Source organism: Chiloscyllium punctatum, chromosome 20, assembly GCF_047496795.1.
Source record: "Chiloscyllium punctatum isolate Juve2018m chromosome 20, sChiPun1.3, whole genome shotgun sequence".
In the NCBI taxonomy this organism is placed as follows: Eukaryota; Metazoa; Chordata; class Chondrichthyes; order Orectolobiformes; family Hemiscylliidae; genus Chiloscyllium; species Chiloscyllium punctatum.
Genome location: NC_092758.1, coordinates 278,651 through 306,468, shown reverse-complemented (window position 1 = coordinate 306,468; position 27,818 = coordinate 278,651). Strand labels below are relative to the sequence as shown.

General features: G+C 42.2%; 1 protein-coding gene across 6 annotated transcripts in view; it reads left to right on the top strand.

Annotated features, from left to right (window-relative positions):
* Positions 1 to 27,818, top strand: part of arap3 (ArfGAP with RhoGAP domain, ankyrin repeat and PH domain 3) — a 352,080-nt gene that overhangs the window by 55,765 nt on the left and 268,497 nt on the right. For 3 of the 6 annotated variants that reach the window (XM_072590234.1, XM_072590231.1, XM_072590233.1), the window contains exon 2: positions 12,556 to 12,679. The exons of the other annotated variants lie outside the window; for them this stretch is intronic. The gene's annotated coding sequence lies outside the window, so the exon portion shown is untranslated. The remainder of the gene's footprint in view (positions 1 to 12,555; positions 12,680 to 27,818) is intronic. 6 annotated transcript variants of the gene reach the window in all.

Here is a 27,818-nt window from a genome sequence, read left to right as displayed (position 1 = left end):
TGGTCACGAGGCTCCAGGCTGAATACTTTACATTTATCACCAATTGGCCAGCCAATTCTGTATCCAGACAGCCAAATTTCCCTGTATCCCATGTCTCCTTACTCTCTGAAAGAGTTTATCATGAGGAACCTTATCAAATGCCTTGCTAAACTCCATGCACACCACATCCACTGCTCTACTTTCATCAATGTGTTTTGTCACATCCTCAAACAATTCAAAAAGGTTTATGAGACATGATGTGCCCATCTCAAAGCCATGTTGACTACCTCTGATCAAACTGTGGTCTTCCAAGTAATCAAAATCCTGCCCCTCAGAGTCTTCTGCAATACTTTACCTACCACAGGCATGAGACTGACTGGTCTATAATTCCTAAAATTATCCTTATTCCCTTTCTTGAACAAAAGAATAACACTTACCATCCTCCAATCATCTGACAATACTCCAGTGGACAGTGAGGATGCAAATGTCATCAACAAAGTTGCAGCAATCTCTCCCTTGCTTCTTGTAGTAACCTCAGGGATATGCTGTCTGGCTCAGGGGATTTATCTATCTGTATATTTTTCAAAAGTTTCAGCACATCCTCCTTCTTAACATCAACCTGTTCGAGCATATCAGCCTGTTTCATGCTGTCCTCAGAAGCGACAAAGTCCCTCTCACTCGTGATTACTGAGGCAAAATATTCATTAAGGATCTCCCTTACCTCCTCCGAAATCAGGTGCAATTTCCCTCCACTATCCCTGATCAGCCCCACCCTCACTTGAGCCATCCTCTTGTTCCTCAGATGAGTGTAGAATGTCTTTGGGTTTTCCTTAATCCTACCCAATAAAGCTTTTTCATGCCCCTTTCTATCTTTCCTAAGTCTATTCTTCAGTTCCTTCCTGGCTACCTTATAACCCTCCACAGCCCTGTCTGATCCTTACCTCCACAATCTTAGTAAGCTTCCTTCTTCATCTTGACTTGATGTTCCACATCCCTTGTCACCCAGGACTGGATAAGGAGGAAAAGACTATTTAACAGGTACAAAGGGAATAAATTAAAGACCCTCAACGTTTATAGGAAATGCAAAGGGGGCTTTAAAGGGGGAGTGAGAAGTTATTAGAGATTTTAGTGGATTTATGAATGGACAAATCCCCAGGTCTGGATGAATTGCATCCCAGGTTACCCAGGGGGGAAGGCAAGTTTCCCTCTTAAAAGACATACATGGAACATAGAACATTCCAGCGCAGTACAGGCCTTTCAGCCCTCAATATTGTGCTGACCTGTGAAACCAATCTGCAACCCATCTAACCTACACTATTCCATTTTTGTCTATACGTCTATCCAATGATCATTTAAATGCCTTTAAAGTTGGCGAGTCTGCAGGCAGTGTGTTCCATGCCTCTACTGTTCTCTGAGTATAGAAACTACCTGACATCTGTCCTATATCTATCGCCCCTCGCGCTACCCATCACCATCCGAGGAAAAGGGATCTCACTGTCCAACCTATCCAACCCTCTGATTATCTTATATGTCTTAATTAAGCCACCTCTCAACCTTCTTCTCTCCAATGAAAACAGCCTCAAGTTCCTCAGCCCTTTCTCGTAAGACCTTCCCTCCACACCAGACAACATTCCAGTAAATCTCCTCTGAAGCCTTTCCAAAGCTTCCACATCCTTCCTATAATGCGGTGACCAGAACTATATGCAATACTCCATCTGAGTTAACTTTCTAAAGATAACTTTCTGATGGTTGGATGCTGCTGCTTTATAAGGCTTGTCTAACAAACACTTTGTGCTTAAAATCGCATCAAGGGTTACAAACTTCACTCATTAAACTAAAAATTAAAACATTGTGATGTTTACTCCCACAGTCCAAAGATGTGCAGGTTAGGTGGATTGACCATGCTAAATTGCCCCATGGTGTTCAGGGATGTGCAGGCTGGATGGGTAGGCATGAGAAATGCAGGGTTATAGGGATGGGGCAGCGGGTTGGGTCTGGGTGGGATGTTCTTTAGAGGGCCAGTATGGACTCAATGGAGCAAATGGCCTGCTTTCATACCATAGAGATTCTCTGACTCCATGTAGAATTTAGGATTTACAATTGCAATTTCAGTAAGTTCCACTTCATCACATATCATAGCTTAATGTTTGAATTTTTGATTAAGGAGAAGTCATAGTTTCAGAATATGGGTAGCAGATTTAAAGCTGAGGAGAAATTACTTCTTGCAAAATTCAACACCTCAGATTGTGGTGGATGCTAGGACATTGAGTACATTTCAGGAAGAGATAGATTTTTAATTTAATAATGATTGAAGGGTGGTGGAGAACGGGCAGGAAAGTGAAGTTGAGGCCGAGATAAGATCAGCCACAATGGTGCTGAATGGTGGAGCAGGCTCGACGGCCTGAGTGGCCTCTTTCTGCTCCTAGTTCTATGTTCTTAATTGCTTCATGATACAGCTGAAGTGGCTATAACTTAGAGAGGCAGAATGTGAATTGTAAAACCATCAGTTTACTGTAAAAGGCATTTACCATTGCAGATTCTGTTCTTATTGTAGAATTAGTTAGGCTGAAATGCTAAGCCATTTTGTTGAAAAATCGCACTATTCCAGTGTAACCTGTCAAAAACATCTTGTAGTGTGTTGTGAATCAGTACTTCTGTTTACCGTGTGCTTACTATTTGTCAGTGCAGTGACCAAAGTGGCAGATTTTGAAGGCATTCATTCAGTCGAAGAGGTGCCTGATGTGTAGATTCCTTGTTTTTGCTTGTCAATTAAAGACTTTGATTCAGGCTCAAAGTCTCAGGGGAGGGCAGAATATCGCAGTGAAGGTCCTTTTACTTCTATCAAATCTCAATCAGTCAGTTATGAGTGGGGCTGAGATTAAACTTCATTTCATTGAGCTGTGGAACATACTATTCTGTAATGAGGCACAGTGGACTCTCTATATGATCAAAGTGGAAAGCAGCATTTGCAGTTACAGTTCATTGTGAGACTGAAGTTCCTACACTTAGGGAAAAAGCATCAGAATCTGCAACTTATTTTAAAAATAACGACTCTGCATTTATCTTTCAAAAATTTAGGATGTCTGAAACCACATTACAGATATTCACATTCTTTCAATTGTAATTATTTATTATAATTTCTGAAAATGTGACAGTCAATTTTAGACACTGCGAGATCATACAAAAAGCAAATGTCAATCTGGGAGGAATTCTCATTGAATCATATATAGCCACCTGAGAAGAATGGGTCAGTGCTGAGTTTAACCGATCATCCAAAAGATTGTACCTTTGACATGGAACTCTCCCTCAGCACTGGCATTGGATTGGCTGCCAATATTTTCTGCGCAGCTCCCTAGAGATGGCTCTGAATCTTCCCATAGCGAAACTAGAATGGAACCAATTGGCAAACACATTAAAGATCAGCTCCCATCAGACACAGTGACAGTATAAGATGATGCTAGAATTGAAAAAGAACAGTTTTTGTGGTACAGTGATGTCAAGTTTGGCACCTTTTATAACACAAGACCCATTTCTAACCTGGCCAGACAGGTAGATTATCAAAAACAGAAGTGCTGGAGAAACTCTGGCAGCACCTGTGGATTGAAAAATAGCATCACTGTTTCAGGTCAGTGACTTTTATTCAGAATTGAGGAATAGGATTGGAATAAATTTTGATTCAGTGAAGGGGAAAAGAGGGAAGAGGATAAAAGAGAAGATGTGCAAAAGTGGAGGGGAGAGATTAAATGGCAAAAGGTTTCATGGCACAAAGGGTCATGGCATTGAGACAGGGAAACAAGGAGATGTTTCTAGGTGAGGTGCAAATCCTTGGACAGTTGCATTTGAATAGAAAATAAAGCAATAAAGAAAGATTTTTAAATAATTCACTATCAAAAGAGAAACAAGATAGAGCCAGATGTTATGATTTAAAATTATTAAAATCAATTTGGCAGGAAGAATAATAAAGAATCATATTACCTAAATGGTGCGAGAAAAAGCTGTAGGATTCTGAGTAATCCAAGAGAGAGGATGGGATAAAATTATGGCTGTAACAACTGTTCCTTTTTGGAGGTATTTTAGGTGTTGGAGCTGATTGCCTTGAATTTCAGGAGCAGCAATTGCTGTTTTAATGAGCTGTTGCACTGTTTTGGTACTTTGGGGGAAAATATTATCAAAACAACAGCTCTTTCAAAAGGAGGGAGAGAGACAAAGGCAGCGACCACATCGTCAGTGAGAGAGAGAGAGAGAAGGAAACCTGCACTTCTGTCTGACACAGCAGTGAATCTGCACAGCTACTGCCTTTGCAGTTTGAGTTCAAGTATTTCTGGACATTGGAGCGTGTCTAAGAAAAATTAACAAATATCAAAAATCACAACTGACCTGGAGGAATCTGTGTGGGAGAGTTCACAGCTAAGGAATAGATAAATGCATAGTTTTTAAGAGAAACTTTGCTTTTTATTAATAGTGAATAGAGTGGTTTTTTTTTGGTTATATGTTTTATTGAGATCTGTCTCTTGATTAAAATTTAAAAATATTAAATATAGGTACTAAGTTGGCCTGGAGCAGTGTTTTTTAGAGCAGTAAAATTACTATTTTCTTGGTCTGTAGATTGTTAAATTGTAAAGGTGGCCTGTAGTAGAGTGATGTGCTCTTCCTGTCGAATGTGAGCAATTAAGGAGAATTTCCATATTACTGATGATTATATCTGCAGGAAGTGTGTTTGCTTGTGAATCCTATCAGATCGCATAGATCCGTTTGAGTGGCATTTAGAGGCAAAGAGGAATTTACAGGAGCTAGGGAGTGCGATAGACAGCAGTTATAGGAAGGGAGAAAAACCACTGATACAGATGGGTTACCGCCAGGAAAGGTAGGAGCGGGAGACAGATAATGCAAGAGTCTCCTGTGGCTATCCCCATCTCAAACAAATACGCTGGTTTGGAAAATGTAGGGGGTGATGGACTTGCAGGGGAACGTAGCACAAACAGCCAAGTTTCTGGTTCCGAGATTGGCTCTAATGTAATGAGGGGAATGTCAGGTTCCAAGTGATCGATTGTGTTACAGGACACTCTAGACAGGGGCACAGACAGACGTTTCTGTAGGCGAAAGCAAGAAATCAGAATGGTGTGTTGTCTCCCTGGTGCCAAGGTCAAGTATATCTCCAAGACGGTGCAGAGTGTTCTCCAAGGAGAGAGGGACTAGCGAGAGGTTGTTGTACACATTGGAACTAATAACATAGGAAGGGGAAAGGATAAGATTCGGAAGGGAGAATATCGGATGTTAGGCAGGACTTTTAAAAAGGAGGTCCTGCAAGGTCTAATATCTGGATTACTCCCGATGCTATGAGCTAATGAGAGTAGGAATAGGAGGATAGAGCAGATGAATGTGTGGCTGAGGAGCAGGTGCAGGGGAGAAGGGATCACGTTTTTGGATCATTGGGATCTCTTTCTTGGTTCGGAGTGATCTGTGCAAGCAGGATAAATTGCACCTGAATTGGAAGGATACTAATTACTGGCAGGGAAGTTTGCTAGAGCTGCTGGTGACAATTTAAAGGGGGAAGGAGGGGATATCATAGAAATTACAGAGTTGTGGCTCAGGGATGGACAGGACTGGCAGCTTCCAGGATAAAAATGCTATTGGAAGGATAGAAAGGGGAGCAATAGAGGAGGGGGAGTGGTGTTTTTGATTCGGGATAGCATTGCAGCTGTACTTAGGGAGGATATTCCTGGCAATACATCCAGGAAAGTTATTTGCGTGGAACTGAAAAATAAGGAAGGGATGATCACCTTATTGGGATTGTACAATAGACCCCCCCAATAACTAGCAGGAAATTGAGAAATGAATTTGTAAGGAAATTCAGTTATCTGTATGAATTACAGGATGGTTATCGTAGGGAATTTTAACTTTCCAAATACAGATTGGGACTGGTTTAGATAAAGAGGAATTTGTTAAGTGTGTACAAGAAAATTTTCTAATTCAGCATGTGGATGTACCTACTAGAGAAGGTGTAAAACTTGACCTATTCTTGGGAAATAAGGCAGGGCAAGGGACTGAATTGTCTGTAAGGGAATACTTTGGCGCCTGGGGCCATAATTCTGTTAATTTTTAAATAGTGATGGAAAAGGATAGACAGGATCTAAAAGTTGAAGTTCTAAATTGGAGGAAGGCTAATTTTGACAGTTTTAGGCAAGAGCTTTCAAAAGTTGATTGGGGAGGATATTCAAAACTAGAGGGACAGCTGGAAAATGGGAAGCCTTCAAAAATTAGATAACAAGAGTCCAGAGAACCTCAATTATCCAAAGGATAAGGGCAGGGAGTATTTCATTTCATTCGGTTGATCGAATTCCGGATATTCGAATGCCGGATAACATAGTTTAGCCAAGCATCAGGACCTTGTGATCTTGCCGGATAATCGGATATTTGGATAATTGAATGCTGTATAATCAAAGTTCCTCTGTATTCCTGTTAAGGTGAAATTTAAGGCTTGTAGGTGTACAGAATATTGGATGACGAGAGAAATTGAGGTTTTGGTAAAGAAAAAGAAGGAAGTATATGTCAGGTATAGACAGTAGAGATCAAGTTAATCCCTAGAAGACTATAAAGGCAGTAGGATTACACTTGAGGGAAATCAGGAGGCAAAAGGGGACATGAAATAGCTTTGGCAAATAAAGTTAAGGAGAATCCAAAGGGATTTTATAAATACATTCAGGACAGTATAGACTTTAAGGACATTTTTTTAGATTACTTGCAGTGTGGAAACAGGCCCTTCGGCCCAACAAGTCCATACCGACCCGCCAAAGCGCAACCCACCCAGACCCATTCCCCTACATTTATCCCTGCCCCTAACACTACGGGCAATTTAGCATGGCCAATTCACCTGACCTGCACATTTTTTGGATTGTGGGAGGAAACCCACACAGACACAGGGAGAATGTGCAAACTTCACACAGAGAGTCACCTGAGGCGGGAAATGAAGCCGGGTCTCTGGTGCTGTGAGGTAGCAGTGCTAACCACTGTGCCACCGTGCCGCCCAGATTAGAATTAGAATCCCTACAGTGTGGAAACAGGCCCTTTGGCCCAATAAGTCCACATCGACCCTCTGAAGAGTAACCTACCCAGACCCATTCTCCTACCTTATATTTATCCCTGAATAATGCACCTAGCTGTCATATCCCTGAGCATTTTGGGCAATTTAGCTTGGCCAATTCACCTAACCTGCACATTTTTGGATTGTGGGAGGAAACCAGAGCACCCAGAGAAAATCCACACAGACACGGGGAGAATGGGCAAACTCCATGCAGCCAGTCGTCCTGTGTAATGAGAAGGAATAATTACTTATGTCATAGTTCAGGATCTTCTTGGAAGCAGCGATCACAGTATTTACAGTTGGAAAGTGTGAAAATAAAATCCAATACCAGGGTCCTGTGCTTAAATGAAGGAGGAGTTGGCTAAAGTAGACTGGAAACAAAGACTTTATGGTGGGCCAGTAGACGAACAGTGGAGGAACTTTCAAAGCAATTTCAAAGTGCTCAGCGAAAGTATAAACCAGTGAAAAGGAAGGACTGTAGGGAAATGTGTAATCTGTCATTGGTGTATAAGGAAATAAGGGAGACTATCAAATTGAAAGAGAAGGCATACAAAGTGGCCAAAATCAGCAGGAAACTAGAAGATTAGGAAAGCTTTAAAGGTCAACAGGAAGCCAGAAAAAGAGCCATAAAGAAAAGTAATATGTATTATGAGAAAAAACTAGCTTAGAATGTAACAACAGATAACAAAGGTTTCTATAAATGCATAAAACAAAAAAGAGTGGCTAAAGTAGATCTTGGTCCTTTAGAGAACGAGAAGGGGGATTCAGTAATGGGAAATGAAGAAAAGGCAAAGCATTGAACCGGTGTTTTGTTTTAGTTTTTTACAGTGGAGGACATGAATAACATTTCAGTAATTGACAAAGAGACAAAGGTAGGTGTAGACCTGCAAACAGTCATTATCACGAAAGAGGTAGTGTTGAGCAAGTAAATGGTGCTAAGGATGGCCAAGTCTCCTGCCCCTGATGGAATGCATCCCAGGGTGCTAAAGGAATTGGCGGGAGAAGTAGCAAATGCAATAGTGGTAATTTTCCAAAATTCACCGAACTCTGGGGCAGTTCCAGCAGATCGGAAAACAGCAAATGTGATAACACTATTTAAAAAGGAAGGTAGATAAAAGATGGGGAATTATAGACCAGTAACCTTAACTTCTGTCGTGGGGAAAGTGCTTGAGTCTATTGTCAAGGAAGAAATAGCAAGGCATCTGGATAGAAATTGTCCCACTGGACAGATGCAGCATGGGTTCATGAAGGGCAGATCATGCTTAACTAATCTTTAGGAATTCTATGAAGACGTTATGAGCACAGTGGATAATGAGGACCCAATAGATGTGGTGTACCTAGATTTCTAAAAAGCCTTTGACAAGGTGCCACACAAAAGGCTGCTGCATAAGATTTCAGGCAATGTATTAGCGTGGATTGAGGACTGACTAACCAACAGGAAACAAAGAGTGGGGATAAACGAGTGCTATTTTGTTTGGCTATCAGTGATTAGTGGTGTGCTTCATGGATCAGTGTTGGGACCACAATTATTCTCAATTTACATAGATGATTTGGAGTTGGGGACCATGTGTAGTGTGTAAAAGTTTGTGGATGACACCAAAATGAGTGGCAGAGCAAAGGGTGCACAGGACAGTGAAAATTTGCAAAGGGGCATCACTTAAGTGCGTGGACAAAGGTCTGGCAGATGATGTATGATGTTAATAAATGTGAAGTCATCCATTTTGGAATGAATAACAGTAAAAAGGACTGTAACTTGAATGGTAAGAAGTTGAAGCATGCTGCTGTGCAGAGGGACCTGGGTGTCCTTGTGCATGAATCACAGAGGGTTGGTCTGCAGGTGCAACAGATAATTAGGAAGGCAAATAGAATTTTGTCCTTTAATGCTAAAGGGATTGAGTTTAAAAGCAGGGAAGTTATGTTACAGATGTGCAGGGTGCTGGTGAGGCCACACCTGGAGTACTGCATGCAGTTTTGGTCTCCTTACTTGAGAGAGGATGTACTGGCACAAGAGGGGGTGCAGAGGAGGTTCACTCGGGTGATTCTGGAGTTGAGGGAGCAGGTTTATGAAGAGAGACTGATTAGACTGGGATTATATTCATTAGAATTTAGAAGAATATGGGGAGATCTTACAGAAACACATAAGAATATGAAGGGAATAGATAAGATAGAAGTTAAGAGGATATTTCCACCGGCAAGTGAAACTAGGACAAGAGGGCATGGCCTCAAATTTGGGGGAGCAGATTTAGGACTGAATTGAGAAGGAACTCTTCACCAAAAGTATTCTGAATTTTTGGAAATTCCTGCCCTGTGAGGTGGTTGAGGCTCCCTCTGTAAATGTTTTTGAAACTAAATGGATACTTTTTTGAACAGAAAATGAATGAAGGGTTATGGTGAGAGGGCGGGTAAGTGGAGCTGAGGCCACAAAAATATCAGCCATGATCTGATTGAGTGGCAGAGCAGACTTGAAAGGCCAGATGGCCTTTCCCTGTACTTAGTTCTTATGCTTTTATGTTATTTTGAAATTGGAGAAAGGCCAATTTTGACGGTATTAGGCAAGAACTTTCGAAAGCTGATTGGAGGCAGATGTTCGCAGGTAAAGGGACAGCTGGAAAATGGGAAGCCTTCAGCAATGAGATAACAAGAATCCAGAAAAGTATATTCCTGTCAGGGTGAAAGGGAAGGCTGGTAGGTATAGGGAATGCTGGATGACTAAAGAAATTGAGGGTTTGGTTAAGAAAAAGAAGGAAGCATATGTCCGGTATAGACAGGATAGATCAAGTGAATCCTTAGAAGAGTATAAAGGAAGTAGGAGTATACTCAAGAGAGAAATCAGGAGGGCAAAATGGGGACATGAGATATTTTTGGCAAATAGAATTAAGGAGAATCCAAAGTGTTTTTACAAATACATTAAGGACAAAAGGGTAACTAGGGAGAGAATAGGGCCCCTCAAAGATCAGCAAGGCAGCCTTTGGGTGGAGTCGCAGGAGATTGGAGAGATACTAAATGGATATTTTGAATCAGTATTTACTGTGGAAAAGGACATGGAAGATAAAGACTGTAGGGAAATAGATGGTGACATCTTGCAAAATGTCCAGATTACAGAGGAGGCAGTGCTGGATGTCTTGAAATGGGTAAAGGTGGATAAATCCCCAGGACCTGATCAGGTATACCCTAGAATTCTGTGGGAAGCCAGAGAAGTGATTGCTGGGCCTCTTGCTGAGATATTTGTATCATCGATAGTCACAGGTGAGGTGCTGGAAGACTGGAGGTCGGCAAATGTGGTACCACTGTTTAAGAAGGGCAGTAAAGACAAGCCAGGGAACTATAGACCGGTGAGCTTAACCTTGGTGGTAGGCAAGTTGTTGGAGGGAATCCTGAGGGACAGGATGTATGTGTATTTGGAAAGGGAAGGACTGATTAGGGATCATCGACATGGCTTTGTGTGTGGGAAATCATGTCTCACAAACTTGATTGAGTTTTTTGAAGAAGTAACAAAGAGGATTGATGAGGGCAGAGCAGTAGGTGTGATCTATATGGACTTCAGTAAGGCGTTCTACAAGGTTCCCCATGGGAGACTGATTAGCAAGGTTTAGATCTCAAGGAATACAGGGAGAACTAGCCATTTGGATACAGAACTGGCTCAAAGGTAGAAGACAGAGGGTGGTGGTGGAGGGTTGTTTTTCAGACTGGAGGCCTGTAACCAGTGGAGTGCCACAAGGATCAGTGCTGGGTCCTCTACTTTTTGTCATTTACATAAATGATTTGGATGAGAGCATAAGAGGTACAGTTAGTAAGTTTGCTGATGACACCAAAATTGGAGGTTTAGTGGACAGCGAAGAGGGTTACCTCAGATTACAACAGGATCTGGGCCAGATGGGCCAATGGGCTGAGAATTTGCAGATGGAGTTTAATTCAGACAAATGCGAGGTGCTGCATTTTGGGAAAGCAAATCTTAGTAGGACTTATACACTTCATGGTAAGGTCCTAGGGAGTGATGCTGAACAAAGAGATCTTGGAGTGCAGGTTCATTGCTCCTTGAAAGTGGAGTTGCAGGATAGTGAAGAAGGCGTTTGGTATGCTTTCCTTTATTGGTCAGAGTATTGAGTACAGGAGTTGGGAGGTCATGTTGCAGCTGTACAGGACATTGGTTAGGCCACCGTTGGAATGTTGCATGCAATTCTGGTCTCCTTGCTATCGGAAAGATGTTGTGAAACTTGAAAGGGTTCAGAAAAGATTTACAAGGATCTTGCCAGGATTGGAGGATTTGAGCTACAGGGAGAGCCTGAACAGGCTGGGGCTATTTTCCCTGGAGCGTCAGAGGCTGAGGGGTGACTTTATAGAGGTTTACAAAATTATGAAGGGCATGGATAGGATAAATAGGCAAAGTCTTTTCCCTGGGGTGGGGGAGTCCAGAACTAGAGGGGCATAGGTTTAGGGTAAGAGGGGAAAGATATAAAAGAGACCTTAGGGGCAACATTTTCACGCAGAGGGTGGTATGTGTATGGAATGAGCTGCCAGAGGAAGTGGTGGAGGCTGGTACAATTGCAACATTTAAGAGGCATTTGGATGGGGATATGAATAGGAAGGGTTTGGAGGGACATGAGCCGGGTGCTGGCAGGTGGGACTAGATTGGGTTGGGATATCTGGTCTGCATGGATGGGTTGGAGTGAAGGGTCTGTTTCCATGCTGTACATCTCTATGACTCTATGACTATATATACTGGCATTGGAGGAAGTCTCGAGAAGGTTCAGAAGATTGCTTCCAGGCATGGAGAGACAGGTCTATGGGGAAAAGTTGAGATAGGGCCTGTACTTGTTGGAATGTAGAAGAATGTAAGGCAATCTTATTGAAATATACAACATTCTTAGGGGACTTGACAAGGTAAATGTGGGAAGGCTGTGTATGTGTGTACCTGTGCACCTTCCAATAGAGTCTAAAGCCAGAGAGCTCAGAATAAGGGACACATATTTAAGGCAGAGATAAAGAGAAGTCTCTTCTGTAATTTCAGTTACATCAAACTGTCAACTTTTGCTATAAATTCTGTGTCTTACAATTGTCTCCTCCACAATCACCTGATGAAGGAGTGGCACTCCGTAACCAAGTGCTTCCAATTAAACCTGTTGGACTATAACCTGGTATTGTGTGATTTTGAACTTTGTGCACCCAGTCCAACACCGGCATCTCCAAATCATGACTTCTCAATTCAGTCCTATGCCTGCTTTCTCTAATCTTAAGGCTATGCCCTCTCGTCCTAGTTTCACTTGAGATAGACAGATTTGAATCAGGAAGGTAATCAAGTATTATGCAGAAAACACAGGAAAGTGGAGTTAAGGGTTATCAGATCATCATGATCTCAGTGAATGTGTGCCAACTTAGCTAATGTCTAAGATCGTGCAGAGTAGGGCTTCAAAGCTGGAGCTCATCTGCTCTGCCCATTTGTTTGCTTCTTTTTCCTTTTTTTGTGTTTTTATTTTCTACTTACCTCCATTCCTTAGATGTCATCAGTGGCAGAGAGTCAAACCAGTGCAGACTCGATGGACTTCTGATCTCGCGAAAGCCCAGTGTAGAGCCCTGGGTTCGAGGTAGCCCCCAGAGCGGAGTCCATGCCTTAGAAAGATGGTAATGCTGAAACTTTAACCTTTATAGCTTCATGTTTCTAATTTAAACCTCAGATTTTATACCTACATATCTTTGTACCTAAGACATCTCTTACTTAAGGTTGAGGAAGCAGGATCTGGCACAGCTTTAGAGGATTACATGGTAGCTAGGAAAGAACTCAAAAATGGACCGAGGAAAGCTAGAAGGGGACAAAATAAAGCCTTGGTGGGTAGGATTCGGGAAAACCCAAAGACATTCTACACGTACCTGAGGAATAAGAGAATGATCACAGAGAGGGTAGTGCCAATCATGGATCGTGGAGGGAACTTGTGCCTGGAGTCTGAAGAGGTAGGGGAGGCCCTAAATGAGTTTTTTGCCTAAGTATTCATTAGACAGAGGGACCTTGTTGATGGTGAAAACATTGTGGACCAGGTTAATAGGCTTGAACAGATTGATATTAATGAAGTGGATGTGCTGAAAATTCTAGGAGAAAGTGAGGACTGCAGATGCTGGAGATCAGAGCTGAAAATGTGTTGCTGGAAAAGCGCAGCAGGTCAGGCAGCAGCCAAGGAGCAGGAGCCCTTCCTGAAGAAGGGCTCATGCCTGAAACATCGATTCTCCTGCTCCTTGGATACTGCCTGACCTGCTGCGCTTTTCCAGCAACACATTTTCAGTGCTGGAAATTCTGGGAAGCATCAAGATAGATAGATCCACAGGGCTGGACCAGATATATCCAAGGTTACTACAGGAAGCAAGGAATGAGATTGCTGCACCTCTAGCAATGATCTTTGTATCCTCATTCTGCATGGGAGTCGCACCAGCTGTTTGGAGGAAGGCAAATGTTGTTCCTCTGTTCAAGAAAGGGAATAGAGAAATCCCTGGGAATTACAGACCAATCAGTCTTACATCTGTGGTAAGCAAAGTATTGGAAAGGATTCTGAGAGATAGGATTTATGACTATTTGGAAAAACATAGTTTGGTTAAAGATAGTCAACATGGCTTTGTGAGGGGCAGGTCGTGCCTCACAAGCCTTATTGAGTTCTTTGAGGATGTGATGAGACAAGTTGATGAATGTTGAGCAGTGAATGTGGTGTGTATGGATTTCAGAAAGGTAATTGATAAGGTTTGACAGGTCGGCGCAGCATCGAGGGCTGAAGGGCCTGTACTGCGCTGTAATGTTCTATGTTCTATGTTTCCCATGGTAGGCTTATATGGAAAGTTAGGAAGTATGGAATACAGGGAAATTTGGCTGTCTGGGTACAGGATTGCTGGCTGGAAGAAGACAGTGAGTGGTAGTAGATGGGAAGTATTCAACCTGGAGGTTGGCGACCAGTGGTGTGCCGCAGGGATCTGTTCTTGGGTCTCTGCTTTTTGAAGTTTTAATAAGTGACTTGGATGAAGAAATGGAAGGGTGGGTTAGTAAATTTGCTGATGACACAAAGATCAGTGGTGTTGTAGATAGTGTTGAGGGCTGTTGCAGGGTACAGCATGACTGCCAGGATGTAGAGTTGGGCTGAGAAGTGGCAAATGGAGTTCAGCCCGTGATAAATGTGAAGTGATTCATTTTGGAAGGTCAAATTTGGATGCTGAATACAGGGATAAAGACAGGATTCTTGGCAGTGTGGAGAAACAGAGGGATCTTGGGGTCCAAGTGATAGGGTTGTTAAGAAGGCGAATGGTGTTTTGGCTTTCATTAACAGGAGGATTGAGTTTAAGAACCACAAGGTTTTGCAGCAGCTCTATAAAACCTTGGTTAGAACACACTTGGAATATTGTGTCCAATTCTGGTCACCATTATAAGAAGAATATAGATGCTTTGGAGAGGGTACAAAGCAGATTTACCAGGATGCTGTCTGGATTGGAGGATTTGTCTTATGAAGAGAGGATAAGTGAGCTCAGGCTTTTCACATTGGAGAGAAGAAGGAGGAGAGGTGACTGAATAGAGGTGTACAAGGTAATGAAAGGCATAGATAGAGTAGAGAGCCAGAGAGACTCTTCCCCAGGGCAGAAATGGCTATCACGAGGGGTCATAATTTTAAGATGATTGGAGGAATGTATAGGGGAGATGTCAGAGGTAGGTTCTTTACACAGGGAGTGGTGGGTGTGTGGAATGCACTGCCAGCAGTGGTAGTCGAGTCAGAGACATCAGGGACATTTAAGCAACTGCTGGACAAGTACATGGATGGCTGAACATTGAGGGCTGTGTAGGTTAGGTTGATCTTAGACTAAGATAAATGCTTGGCACAACGTTGTGGGCCATAGGGCCTGTGCTGTGCTGTACTGTTCTATGTTCTATGTTCTAAATGGTGACTGTTCACTTTTCGCTGTACTCCAGTATCCCTGAAAACAACCCACTCGAGCACATGTGACAATTAACCTAATTCTAATTCGAATGGATGATGGAGAAAACCTGATGGGCCGAATGGCCTACTTCTTGTACTACATCCTGTCTGAACAAATTTTCTTTCCATGCTCATATGCTACTTCTGCACTGTGAAATCTTAATTTCTGCAGAACCTTTGATGTGGGACCTTATCAAATGCCATTTTTAAGTCTAAGTATGGTACATCCACCAGTTATCTGTTATCCTCTACCTCCTCAAAGGACTCAGAAATATTGATCAAATGTTATTACCCTTTCACAGAATCATATTACCTTGAATCCATCCATCTGTCCTGCTATGACTTCTTTAATAACAGTGTAACATTATCCCCATAACTGATTTAGCTAATTGGACTATTCTAAATCAATGAACTGCAAATGCTGAAGATCTGAAACCCGAAAGCAGAAATTGCTGGAGAAATTCATTAAATTTGACAGCATCTTTGGAGAGAACTCAGAATTAATGTTTTGAGTCCAGTGACCCTTCCTCAGAATTTAATTCCTGCTTTCTGTCTTCACTTTTGAATTAAGGAGTTAAATTCACTATCTTCCAATCTAAAGAGACTGTTCTCGAATAAAATGAATTATGGAAAATTAAAAGCAATGCAACCTCTATCTCAATGGCCACTCTTTCAAAGACCCTGAGATGAAGTCGATCAGGACTTGGGCACTTGTCAGCCCATAGTTCCAACAATTTACTCAGATCACTTTCTTGAACTCCTCTCTCCCTTCCACTTCCTGAATTATCACTGCTTCTGGGATGTTACTTGCTTCTTCTACACTGAAGACTGATACAAAATACCTCATAGAGTCATAGAATCATAGAGATGGATAGCACGGAAACAGACCCTTCGGTCCAACTCATCCATGCCGACCAGCTGTCCCAACCCAATCTAATCCCGCTTGCCAGCACCTGGCCCATATCCCTCCAAATCTTTCCGATTCATATCCCCATCCAGATGCCTTTTAAATGTTGCAATTGTACTAGCCTCCACCACTTCCTCTGGCAGCTCATTCCATACACGTACCATCCTCTGCATGAAAAAGTTGCCCCTTAGGTCTGTTTTATATCTTACTCCTCTCAGCCTTAACCTCTAGTTCTGGACTCCCCTATCTCAGGGAAAAGACTTTGTCTATTTATCCTATCCATGTCCCCTATGATTTTGTAAACATCTAAAAGATCACTCCTCAGCCTCCGACGTTCCAGGGAAAACAGCCCCAGCCTGTTCAGCCTCTCCCTGTAGCTCAAATCCTCTGACTCTGGCAACATCCTTGTAAGTCTTTTCTGAACCCTTTCAAGTTTCACAACATATTTCCAATGGGAAGGAGACCGGAATTGCATGCAATTTTCCAACAGTGGCCTAACCAATGTCCTGGACAGCTGCAACATGACCTCCTAACTCTTGTACTCAATACTCTGACCAATAAAGGAAAGCATACCAAATGCCTTCCTCACTATGCTATCTACCTGTGACTCCACTTTCAAGGAGCTATGAACCTGCACTCCAAGATCTCTTTGTTCAGCAGCACTCCCTAGGATCTTACCATTAAGTGTATAAGTCCTGTTAAGATTTGCTTTCCCAAAATGCAGCACCTTGCCTTTATCTGAATTAAACGCCATCTGCTACTTCTCAGGCTACTGGCCCATCTGATCAAGATCCCATTGTAATCTGAGGTAACCTTCTTCACTGTCCACTACACCTCCAATTTTGATGTCATCAGCAAACTTACTAACTATACCTCTTATACTCACATCCAAATCATTTATGTAATGATGAAAAGTAGTGGACCCAGCACCGATCCTTGTGGCATTCCACTGGTCACAGGCGTCCAGTCTGAAAAACAACCCTCCATCACCACCTCTGTCTTCTACCTTCGAGCCAGTTCTGTATCCAAATGGCTAGTTCTCCCTGTATTCCATGAGATCTAATCTTGTTCACCAGTCTCCCATGGGGAACCTTGTCAAACGCCTTACTGAAGTTCAATTTATTGTTCAATTTATCTTGTATTATCTTATTTTCCATTATTAATTCTCCAGTCTCACTTTCTGTAGGACTAACACTCACTTTATTAACTCTTTTCCTTAAATATTTACAGAAGAAATTATTTTGCAAAACATTATTTTGATAGCTCAGTTTGATACTCATACTTTTTGAAACCCTAATTCATAATCTAAGGCAGTTTGACAATGAAAGTTCAGTTCTGATGGAGTGCTGTTCTTGCACTGAGGTCTACAAGATAGGATTTCAAGATTTGAGAGTAGTTCCCAAGTCCTATTGCACGTTATTCCTCGATGGATTGGACTGAAGGATCTGTTTCCGTGCTGTGCATCTCTATGACGCTATGGCTATGAATCAACATAAACAAAGTGAGGGTGACTGGTCATTCATCTCAGTTGCAATTCAGGAGAAATGCTTTTTCATCGACAGAGTAGGGAAAATGTGGAACTTTGCTCTCACTGGAAGTGGCAAGTGAGTAATATTTAATCTGGGGACAGGAATAGAAGGATATTTTGATTGAGTGGGATGATATCAGGTACAGCACGAATACCAGTATGGACCAGCTGAGCTAAATGGCCCAATTCTAAGCTGTAAATTCCATTTAATGTATTGTTTGTGGAATCTTGCTATGTACTATCTGGCCACTCGGCCAGCATAAGTAACAATGGAATTCACTTAATGATTGTCTAAACTTGAAAGCTCATGTTTTGAGCTATTGAGCCATAGAAAGGGTGATTGGAATGTACTTTGCTGGATAAACATTGCAGTGATTTAAATGTCAATATCAGACTGTCTTATTTGTCTCAGGAGTGTTGAAGCTAATCTGTGTGCCAGCTAGGAATAAGCAAGAAGCTCAAATCTCCTGGAGTCTGTGTCCTTTTAAAGATAATCTGGTGATATCTGGAATAAAGCCAGGTGAGGGACGGAGACCTGGCTGATGGTAACTGAGTGATTCATCAAGATTCAGAAACACGATGTGCCTTTGCAGCTCCTAGCTCTCACTGTCTGAAATCACACTCACTCAGAACCATTGTTTCCAGCTTTGACAAAGGGTCAGTTAGACTTGAAACGTCAGCTCTTTTCTCTCCTTACAGATGCTGCAAGACTTGCTGAGATTTTCCAGCATTTTCTCTTTTTGGTTTTCCTGTGAGGTGCCTCTGTCTTCCTGTTCTGAAGTTGCTATATAAATACAAGTTGCTGTTGCTTGAACTTGGATTATTATCAATAACATAGCAAACATAATAAACAAAGAGAACTGATGATGATAAACCTGTAACCATTGTAAGAGTTATCAGTCCCTAGTTGTACTATTTCTGAACAGAGCTGCTTTAGTTTTGTGTGTGGGTGAGAGAAAGGGAGACAGAGTGTGTGTCTTTTTCCCTTACACTCTTTAGCAATGCTTCAGTCTGTGTCCTTGACATTTTATTGGGATAACCCGACAAAGGCTTGTGACATCATGGGTACAATCCATTAATCTGTTTGTTTGTTGATCCAGGATGTCATTTGTAAATTGATAACTTGAATTTGACTCACTGTTCCTGACTCACTGTTCCTGAGGGCAAAAGAGAGTTAAACAGCCAAAGGAACAAGTCACTGTATTAGTCACGAATCCATTCCCTTTAGAGTTGAGGAGTTAAGGGATGATGAGGGAGGAGCATGATGTTGAGGGTGAGGGTGATGATTTGAGTGGATGATGAGGGATGGAGGGGGTGTCTGGGGGTCAGGGAGGACATGATGATGATGATGAAGGTGAGAGTGATCAGTGAGAGGATGATGAGGAAGGGACTGGGTGATGAATGAGGGGTGATCAGGGAGGGGGGAATGAGATGAGTGATGAAAGAGTAAAGTTATGAGATGCTGTGTTCCCAGTGAATTAGGGAAACAGCCGTTTCCTGTGTTGGTTTTGTTATAATGGAAGTAACTTTGAACCTTCTGTGAAGGAAGTGGCAGAGGTTGAATGAGATAAGTAGCTTTATAAATAGCATGTTGGGAATATATTCTGGTCCTGTCTAATCTTTTGTTTTTCAATTATTCACTGTTCTTTGCCTCTTTGCACTATTGATCTGTAAAGTTCTGTATTCACCTGACAGTAAAGATTATCTCTGGCCACTATGTGATCCTTAGTCACTGCCTGTTCTTTAAACTCTTCCATGTCCCACTATTTCCCTGAAAATCTGCTTCTAACAAGAGTTGGATTCAGTTTAATTTCGATCAGAAACCAGTTATGTCGTATTTCATCTAGAAGGCATCATGGAGCAAAAAACATCAGATGCAGACAAAGTGGGATCAGGACTAGGCCAGTCAGCCCATTTAGTTTACTCTGCCATTCAATGAGATCATTGCAGCCTCTCATTTATCTCTCCACCCTTCAGGCTCTCTGCCTGTATTCCTGATGAAGGGCTTTTGCCCGAAACATCGATTTTACTGCTCCTCGAATGCTGCCTGAACTGCTGTGCTTTTCCAGCACCACTCTAATCTAGACCCACAGAAAGTGGGAACAGGAGTAGGCCAGTCAACCCATTTAGCTTACTCTGCCATTCAATGAGATCATGGCAAATGTATCATCTGCCTGTCTCCCTATAACTCTTGACTCCCGCGTAACTCAAAAATCTTTCAAACTCAGTTTTGAATTCATTCAATTCTCCATCACTGTCTGAGAGAATCCCAAACAATTAACAACTCTCAGAGTAGAAATTCATCTTTAACTCTGTCTTGATAGCTGACCCCTTGATTTTAAGCTGTGTTGCTAATTCTACACTCCCTGAGCATCATCTCAGCATCAATCCTGCAAATCCCATCTCAGAATCTTTTGCATTCGCAGTAAAATCTTCAAAACTGCAACAAGTGCATGTTTAACCTGTTCAACTTCTCCTCACACCTTCCATAGCCAAGATCACTTAATGTACTTTTCCCTTTTCCTACCTATGGGCACCAATGACATAGGTCGGAAAAGGTATGTGGATGAAAGGCAGAAAGTCAGTTCGGGTGGAAGCTAAGAGCTAGAACAAACACAGTTGTTAACTCTGGTTTGTTACCCATGCCATGTGCTAGCGAGGCAAGGGATAGAGAGAGGGTTTAAAACATGCCGACAGGAATTGTGCAGGAGGGAGGGATTTGGATATCTGGATAATTGGGGCTCATTCTGGGGTAGGTGGTGTCTCTACAAACAGGATGGTCTACACCTGAACCAGAGAGGAGGAGGACATTTGCAAATGCTCTTCAGCAGGGTTTAAACTAATTCAGCAAGGGGATGGGAAACCTAAATTGTAGTCGAGAGTGTTGTACTGGAAAAGCAGTGCAGGTCAGGCAGTATCTGGGAAATTGACTTTTCAGGCAAAATGCCTTCATCAGGAAAGAGTTAGGGTTAGGCTTCCTGCTCCTTGGATGTTGCCTGATCTGCTGTGCTTTTCTAGCGCCACACTTTCGACTCTAATCTCCAGCATCTGCAGTCTTCACTTTTGCCTTTTAACCTAAATTGTACTCCAGTGTATAGGGGGCTGAGAGTAGTGAGGTCATAAGTAAGGTTTCAAGGTTGTAAGAGTGTACCAGCAGGCAGGAAGGTGGTTTGAACTATGTTTAATTCAATGCCAGGAGCATCCAGAATAAGGTGGGTGACCTTGCAGCATGGATTGGTACCTGGGACTTTCATGATGTGGCCATTTCAGAGACATGGATAGAGCAGGGACAGGATTGGTTATTGCAGGTTCCAGGATTTAGATGATTCAGTAAGAACAGGGAAGATGGTAAAAGAGGGGAAGGAGTGGCATTGTTAGTCAAGGACAGTATTACAGTGGCAGAAAGGACGTTTGATGAGGACTTGTCTACTGAGGTAGTATGAGCTGAGGTTAGAAACAGGAAAGGAGAGGTCACCCTGTTGATGGTTTTCTATAGGCCTCCAAAAAGTTCCAGAGATGTAGAGGAAAGGACTGCAAAGATGATTCTAGATAGCTGTGAAAGTAACAGCATAGTTGTTATGGGGGACTTTAACTTTCCAAATATTGACTGGAAACACTATAATTTGAGTACTTTAGACAGGTCAGTTTTTGCTCAATGAGTGCAGGAGGACTTCCTGACAGGCCAACAAGAGGTGAGGCTACATTGGATTTGGTACTGGCTAATGAACTAGGGCAGGTGTTAGATTTGGAGGTAGGTAAGCACTTTGGTGAGAGTGATCACAATTTTGTTACGTTTACTTTAGTGCTGGAAAGGGATAGGTATATAAACGCAGGCCAAGAGTTATAGCTGGGGGAAGGCAATTATGATGTGATTAGGCCAGATTTAGGATGCAAAGGATGGGGAAAGAAACTGCAGGAGATATACACAATTGAAATATGGAGCTTATTCAAGGAATAGCTACTGTGTGAACTTGATATGTATATACCTGTCAGGCAGAAAGGAAGTGGACGAGTGAAGGAGCCATGTTTTATTTAAAAAGTTGAATCTCTTGTCGAGAGGAAGAAGAAGGCTTTTTGTAAAGGTGAGAAGTGTAGGCTCAGTTAGGGTGAGTGAGAGTTACAAGTTAGCCAGGAAGGACCTAAACAGAGAACTAAGAAGAGCCAGGAAGGGACATGTGAAGTTGGTGGCAGGCAGGATCATGGAAAACTATAAAGCTTTCTATAGGTAAATCAGGAATAAAAGAATGACTTAGATAAGATTAGGGCCAGTCAAGGTCAAGAGTGGAAAAGTGTGCATGGAGTCTGAGAAGATTGGAGAAGCACTAAATTAATATTTTTTATCAGTATTCACATTGGAAAATGACAATGTTGTCAAGGAGAATGCTGAGATACAGGCTTTCAGGCTAGGTGGCATTGAAATTCACAAGGAGGAGGTGTTAGCAATTCTAGAAAATGTGAAATTAGATAAGTCCCTTGGACTGGATGGGATTTATCCTAGGATTCTCTGGGAAGCTGGGGAAGAGATTGCAGAGCCTTTGGCTTTGATCTTTATGTCATCATTGTCTACAGGAATAGTGCCAGAAAACTGGAGGATAGCAAATGTTGTCCCTTGTTCAAGAAGAGGAGTAGGGATAACCCTGGTGATTGTAGACCAGTGAACCTTACTTTGGTTGTGGGTAAAGTGTTGGAAAGGATTATAAGAGATAGGAATAATTTGATTAGTGATAGTCAACACGGTTTTGTGAAGGGTAGGTCGTGCCTCACAAACCTTATTGAGCTCTTTGTGAAGTGACCAGACAGGTAGATGAGGGTAAAGTGGTTGATGTGGCGTATATGGATTTCAGTAAGGCACTTGATAAGGTTTCCCATGGTAGACTTTTGCACGAAATACGGAGGCACTGGATTGAGGGTGATTTAGCAGCTTGGCTCAGAAATTGGCTAACTGTAAGAAGACAGAAGGTGGTGATTGATGGGAAATGTTCATCCTGGAGTTCAGTTACTAGTGGTGTACCGCAAGGATCTGTTTTGGGTCCACTGCTGTTTATAATTTTTATAAATGACCTGGATGAGGGCATTGAAGGATGGGTTAGTAAATTTGTGGATGACAGTAAGGTCAGTAGAGTTTTGGATAGTGCTGAAGGATGTTGCAGATTACAGAGGGACATAGATAAACTGTAGAGCTGGGCTCAGAGGTGGCAAATGGAGTTTAAGGCAGAATAATCTAAGGTGATTAACTTTGGAAAGAGTAACAGAAATACAAATTACTGATGGTAAGATTTTTGATAGTGTGGATGAGCAGAGAGATCGTGCTGTCTATGTACATAAATCCCTGAAAGTTGCCACTCAGGTCGACTGGGTTGTTAAGAAGGCATACGGTGTGTTAGCTTTTATTGATAGAGTAATTGAGTTTCGGAGCCATGAGGTCATGCTGCAGCTGTACAAAACTCTGGTGTGGCTGCACTTGGAGTTTTGCGTGCAGTTCTGGTCAGCACATTATTAGAAGGATGTGGAAGTTTTTGAAAGGGTTCAGAGGAGATTTACTGGGATGTTGCCTGGTGTGGAGAGAAGGTCTTATGAGGAAAGGTTGAGGGACCTGAGGCTGTTTTCATTCGAAAGAAGGTTGAGAGGTGACTTAATAGAGACATACAAGATGATCAGAGGATTAGATAGGGTGGCGCCTTTCTCCTCAGATGGCAATGGCTAGCATGAGGGAACACAGCTTTAAATTGAGGGGTGATAGATATAGGAAAGATGTCAGAGGTAGTTTCTTTACTCAGAGAGTAATATGGGCATGGAACGCATTGCCTGCAACAGTAGTAGACTGGGCAACTTCAAGGGCATCTAATAGTCATTGGATAAACGTAAGAATGATAACGGAATAGTATAGGTTAGATGAACTTCAGATTGGTTTCACAGGTCGGTGCAACATCGAGGGCCAAAGGGTTGTTTTTTGCTGAAATGTTCTATGTTCTATGTTGTGGACACACACACACCCAAATCCAGGGATGTATTACCAATGTCCTGTACAAAAGACTGCCCTCATTTCATATGACATCACCTTTGCAGTGTAGGTGAAGATTCCAATGGTTTTCCTAATACTTGCGATACCTGCAATCTACGTTTTTGTGATTGGCTTATTCCTGCTCCTATTTTCTTTGTTTCTCTCTGCAAGGACAAGCGGACCCCCTGTGCCTCAGTTCCATAATCTTTCTCTATTTAAATACGATGCTACTTTTCTATTCTTGCTGCCATAGTGGACAGCCAGGACTCCCTGATCGGGCCAGATTAACATCCCCAATCAGGGAACTCATATTCGGTGAGGTCCACCTGGCTGACTTTCAATCACTACAGATACGGATCATGTACAAGTAGATTGATTTAATTTAGAACAGTATCATGGCCAGTACGGACATGGGGGGCTAAAGGATCTGTTGCTGCGCTGTACTGTTCTATGTTCTATGTTTATTGCCCTTTAGAGTGGCATGTTTGGGATGGGAATGTATTTAATTGGACAGGGAAGTTGTGAATGAGAAGTTTGGCACTTCCTACCTTTGAAATGATTAGGTTCACAATGGGAGGCTGAGGCACAGCATTCCCACCAACCCTGCAGGGGCAGAGTTGATGCCAACTTTAAGGTCTTAACCTATTGCTGCTGGTATTCACTCTGTAGTTGGTGGGGTCTTACAGTCAGGAAGGCTGGAGATAAATCCTGATGGGATTGTTTGTGGGCTCAGTCAAACTGCTTGGTCAAGAGACCAGGAATCAAGCTGGGGACAGCAGGAAAACTGCTGAAATTCTGTGACCACCATCCCACCATCAATCACCATGAAAGATTATAGAACTTGGTCCATTACTGAATTGATGCATCACTGACAGCAACCACCATTGCCCCAATGAGTTCATGTGGGACTTCCGTCTGGAGAAGGGAATGAATGATTTTAATTAATCTGACTGGTAATTAATAGTGGGCTGAAGAGGTGACTCTGCTCTAGCTGGCTATGGTTTGTCAGACTCCTGTTGATTACATTAAGTTCTCCCCTTTGTGCCCTTCTCAGACATATCTCTGCACTGCCAACAGATTTGGCCACAATACAGTCAGTCTCTCCATGCAGCTTTTTAATATAGATTATTATGTACCAGCTGTGAGATGAACTGCAACAATTCACCAAAGATCCTTAGACAGTAGAAGTGGCAGTTGGAATACAATGTGGGAAAATGTGAGGTTATGCACTTTGATATGAAGAATTGAGGCACAGACTATTTTCTAAATAATGAAGGATTCAGAAATCTGAAGCACAAAATAACTTAGGAATCCAAGTTCAGGATTCTTCTAAGATTAGCATGAGGGTTCCGTTGACAGTTAAGAAGGCAAATACAATGTCAGCATTCATTTCAAGAACCATAGAATACAAGAGTAGAGATGTACTGCTGAGGCTGTATACAGTTCTGGTCAGACCGCATTTGGAATATTGTAAGCTGTTGGCTCCTGATTTATGGAAGGATGTGCTGCCCTTGGGGGTCCAAAGGAGGTTTGTAAAAATAATCTTGGGGTTAAAGGGCTTGTCATATGAGGAGCACTTGAGGACTTTGGGTCTGTACTCAAAGGAGTTTAGAAGGATACGGGGGGAGGGGTATCCAATTAAAACTTGCAGAATAGCATTTGGATCGGCTTAGGCTTGGAGGGCTGAAGGGCCTGTTCCTGGGCTGTAAACTTTCTTTGCTCTTTTTTAATACCGAAAGGCCTGGATAGAGTGGACGTGGAGATGATGTTTGCATTAGTAGGAAAGACGAGAAACTGAGGGCACAGACTCAGAGTGAAGGACAAGCCTTTAGAACTGAGATGAGGAGGGATTTCTTCAGCCAGAGAGTAATAATTTTGTGGAACTCTTTGTCACAGAGGGCTGTGGAGGATAAGATGAGATGGTTAGGTTCTTGATTAGTAAAGGCGTCAAGGGTTACAAGGGGAGGACAGGAGAATGGGGTTAAGAAACATATCAGCTACGATCAACTGATGGAGCAAACTTGATGAGCCAAATGACTGAATTCTGCTCCTCGATCCTTGTAACCTCACGATCTGATAACAAAAGAAGAGCAGAATATTATTTAAATGGAGGGATTTAAAATCCTCGCCCATGAATCACAAAAAGGTAACATCCAAGTTCAGATGATAATCAGGAAGGCAAATAGAATGGTGGCTTATATTCCCAAAGGAATGGATAATAAAAGTATGGTCCCCTTATTCAAGTAAAGGTGTACTGGCAAAGCATAGAAACACAAAAACAGAAGTAGGCCATTTGACCTCTGGAGCACATTCCATCTTTCAGTGAGATGATTTTAACAAATTTTGGATAAGCACATGGATGATGATGGGATAGTGTAGGGGGACGAGCTGAGAATAGTTCACAGGTCAGTGCAACATTGAGGGCTGATGGGCCTGTTCTGCGCTATATTGTTCTAAGTTCTGTGATGGCTGATCTGTGGACTAGCTCCATAAACTTGCTTATGGCCCATATCACGGAACCTACCTCTGACATCTCCCCTATACATTCCTCCAATCACCTTAAAATTATGACCCCTCGTGATAGCCATTTCTGCCCTGGGGAAAAGTCTCTGGCTATCTACTCTATCTATGCCTCTCATTACCTTGTACACCTCTATCAAGTCAAGTCTCCTCCTTCTTCTCTCCAATGTGAAAAGCCCAAGCCCACTCAACCTCTCTTCATAAGACAAGCCCTCCAATCCAGGCAGCAGCCTTGTAAATGTCCTCTGCACCCTCTCTAAAGCATCTACATCCTTCCTATAACGAGGCAACCAGAACTGGACACAATATTGTAAGTGTGGTCTAACCAGAGTTTTATAGACCTGCAGCAAAACCAGATGGCTCTTAAACTCAATTCCCCTGATAAAAAAAAGCCAAAACACCATACACCTTCATAACAACATTATCAACTTGGATGGCAACTTTGAGGGATCTATATACATGGACTCCAAGATCCCACTGTTCAAGAATCCTGTCTTTAACCCTATATTCAGCATTCAAATTAGATCTTCCAAAATGAATCACTTTGCATTTATCCAGGTTGAACTTCATCTGCCATTTCTCAGCCCAGCTCTGCATCCTGTCAATGTCTTGTTGTAGCCTGCAACAGCTCTTGACACTATCTACAGCACCACTGACCTTTGTGTCATTGGCAAACTTACTAACCCACCCTTCCAACTCTTCATTCAAGTCATTTATAAAAACTATAAAAAGCAGAAGCCCACGAACAGATCCTTGCGGGACACCACTGGTCACCGACCTCCAGGCAGAATACTTTCCATGCACTACCACTCACTGTCTTCTTTCAGCCAGCCAATTCTGTATCCACACAGCCACATTTCCCTGTGTCCCATACCTCCTAACTTTCCGAATGAGCCAACCATGAGGGACCTTATCAAATGCCTTACTGAAATCCATATGCACCACATCCACTACGCGACCTTCATCAACTTGTCTCACCATGTCCTCAAAAGCTAGACAAATGCAGAACTTCATATGATTTAGTCAGTAGATTATAAAAAAGGTACAAACCTTCTTTAGGATGGATGCCCATTAAAGCACATGTATGCTGACACCAACAGATTTTCATGAAAAGAGGGAAGAGGAAAAGATTAAGCAGTAAAATGTTCAACCACAATGGAAATATTTCAGGGACCTTTCTGCAATTAGATTTAAAATTCAATTGTTCCGGAGGTTACAGGGTTACAGAGATGGACATCGAGATGTGAACACACATTGAGAAGTATAACCTTGGGGTTTTGCAAACCATTGTAGGGAAGTGAACACAATGAGGAGTGAACAGGATTGAGTGGGAATTAGGATAGGGCCTTTCTTCTATTATTTTTGCATTCAGACATAATGTCATTGTTTGTTTGAAAGATTATGTGTAATTGTGGACATGGAAATCTTGTAGAAATTTGAGCTGCTAATTTAACATATTTGTGTCCTGTAAAAGGGACGCATTAACCACCATCTTCCTGTACAGTAATAAGGTCAGTATAATGTTTTAATCAAACAGTTTTTACTACTAATCTTTAGCAAGATCATTATCAGTTCATAAAAACAAGAAACTATTTCCTGCTGAAAGCTCACAGATCATGTCAGAGTTTGTGATAATGAACCAACAGGCAACGATATCTTCATGGGCTGTAGCTGACCATATTTAGGCAGTGTGAATTTTAGTAAGGTTAGTGCAGCATTTCCATCCACCCATGAGGCTTAGTGTGTTTTTTCATGCTATCATCCCAAATCTGCCTCATTAACTACCCACCCTACCATCCCGTCCGATGCTATCCCCATTCTCCCACTCGCTGTAACTGGAGGAACTTGCCATTGCAAGGAAG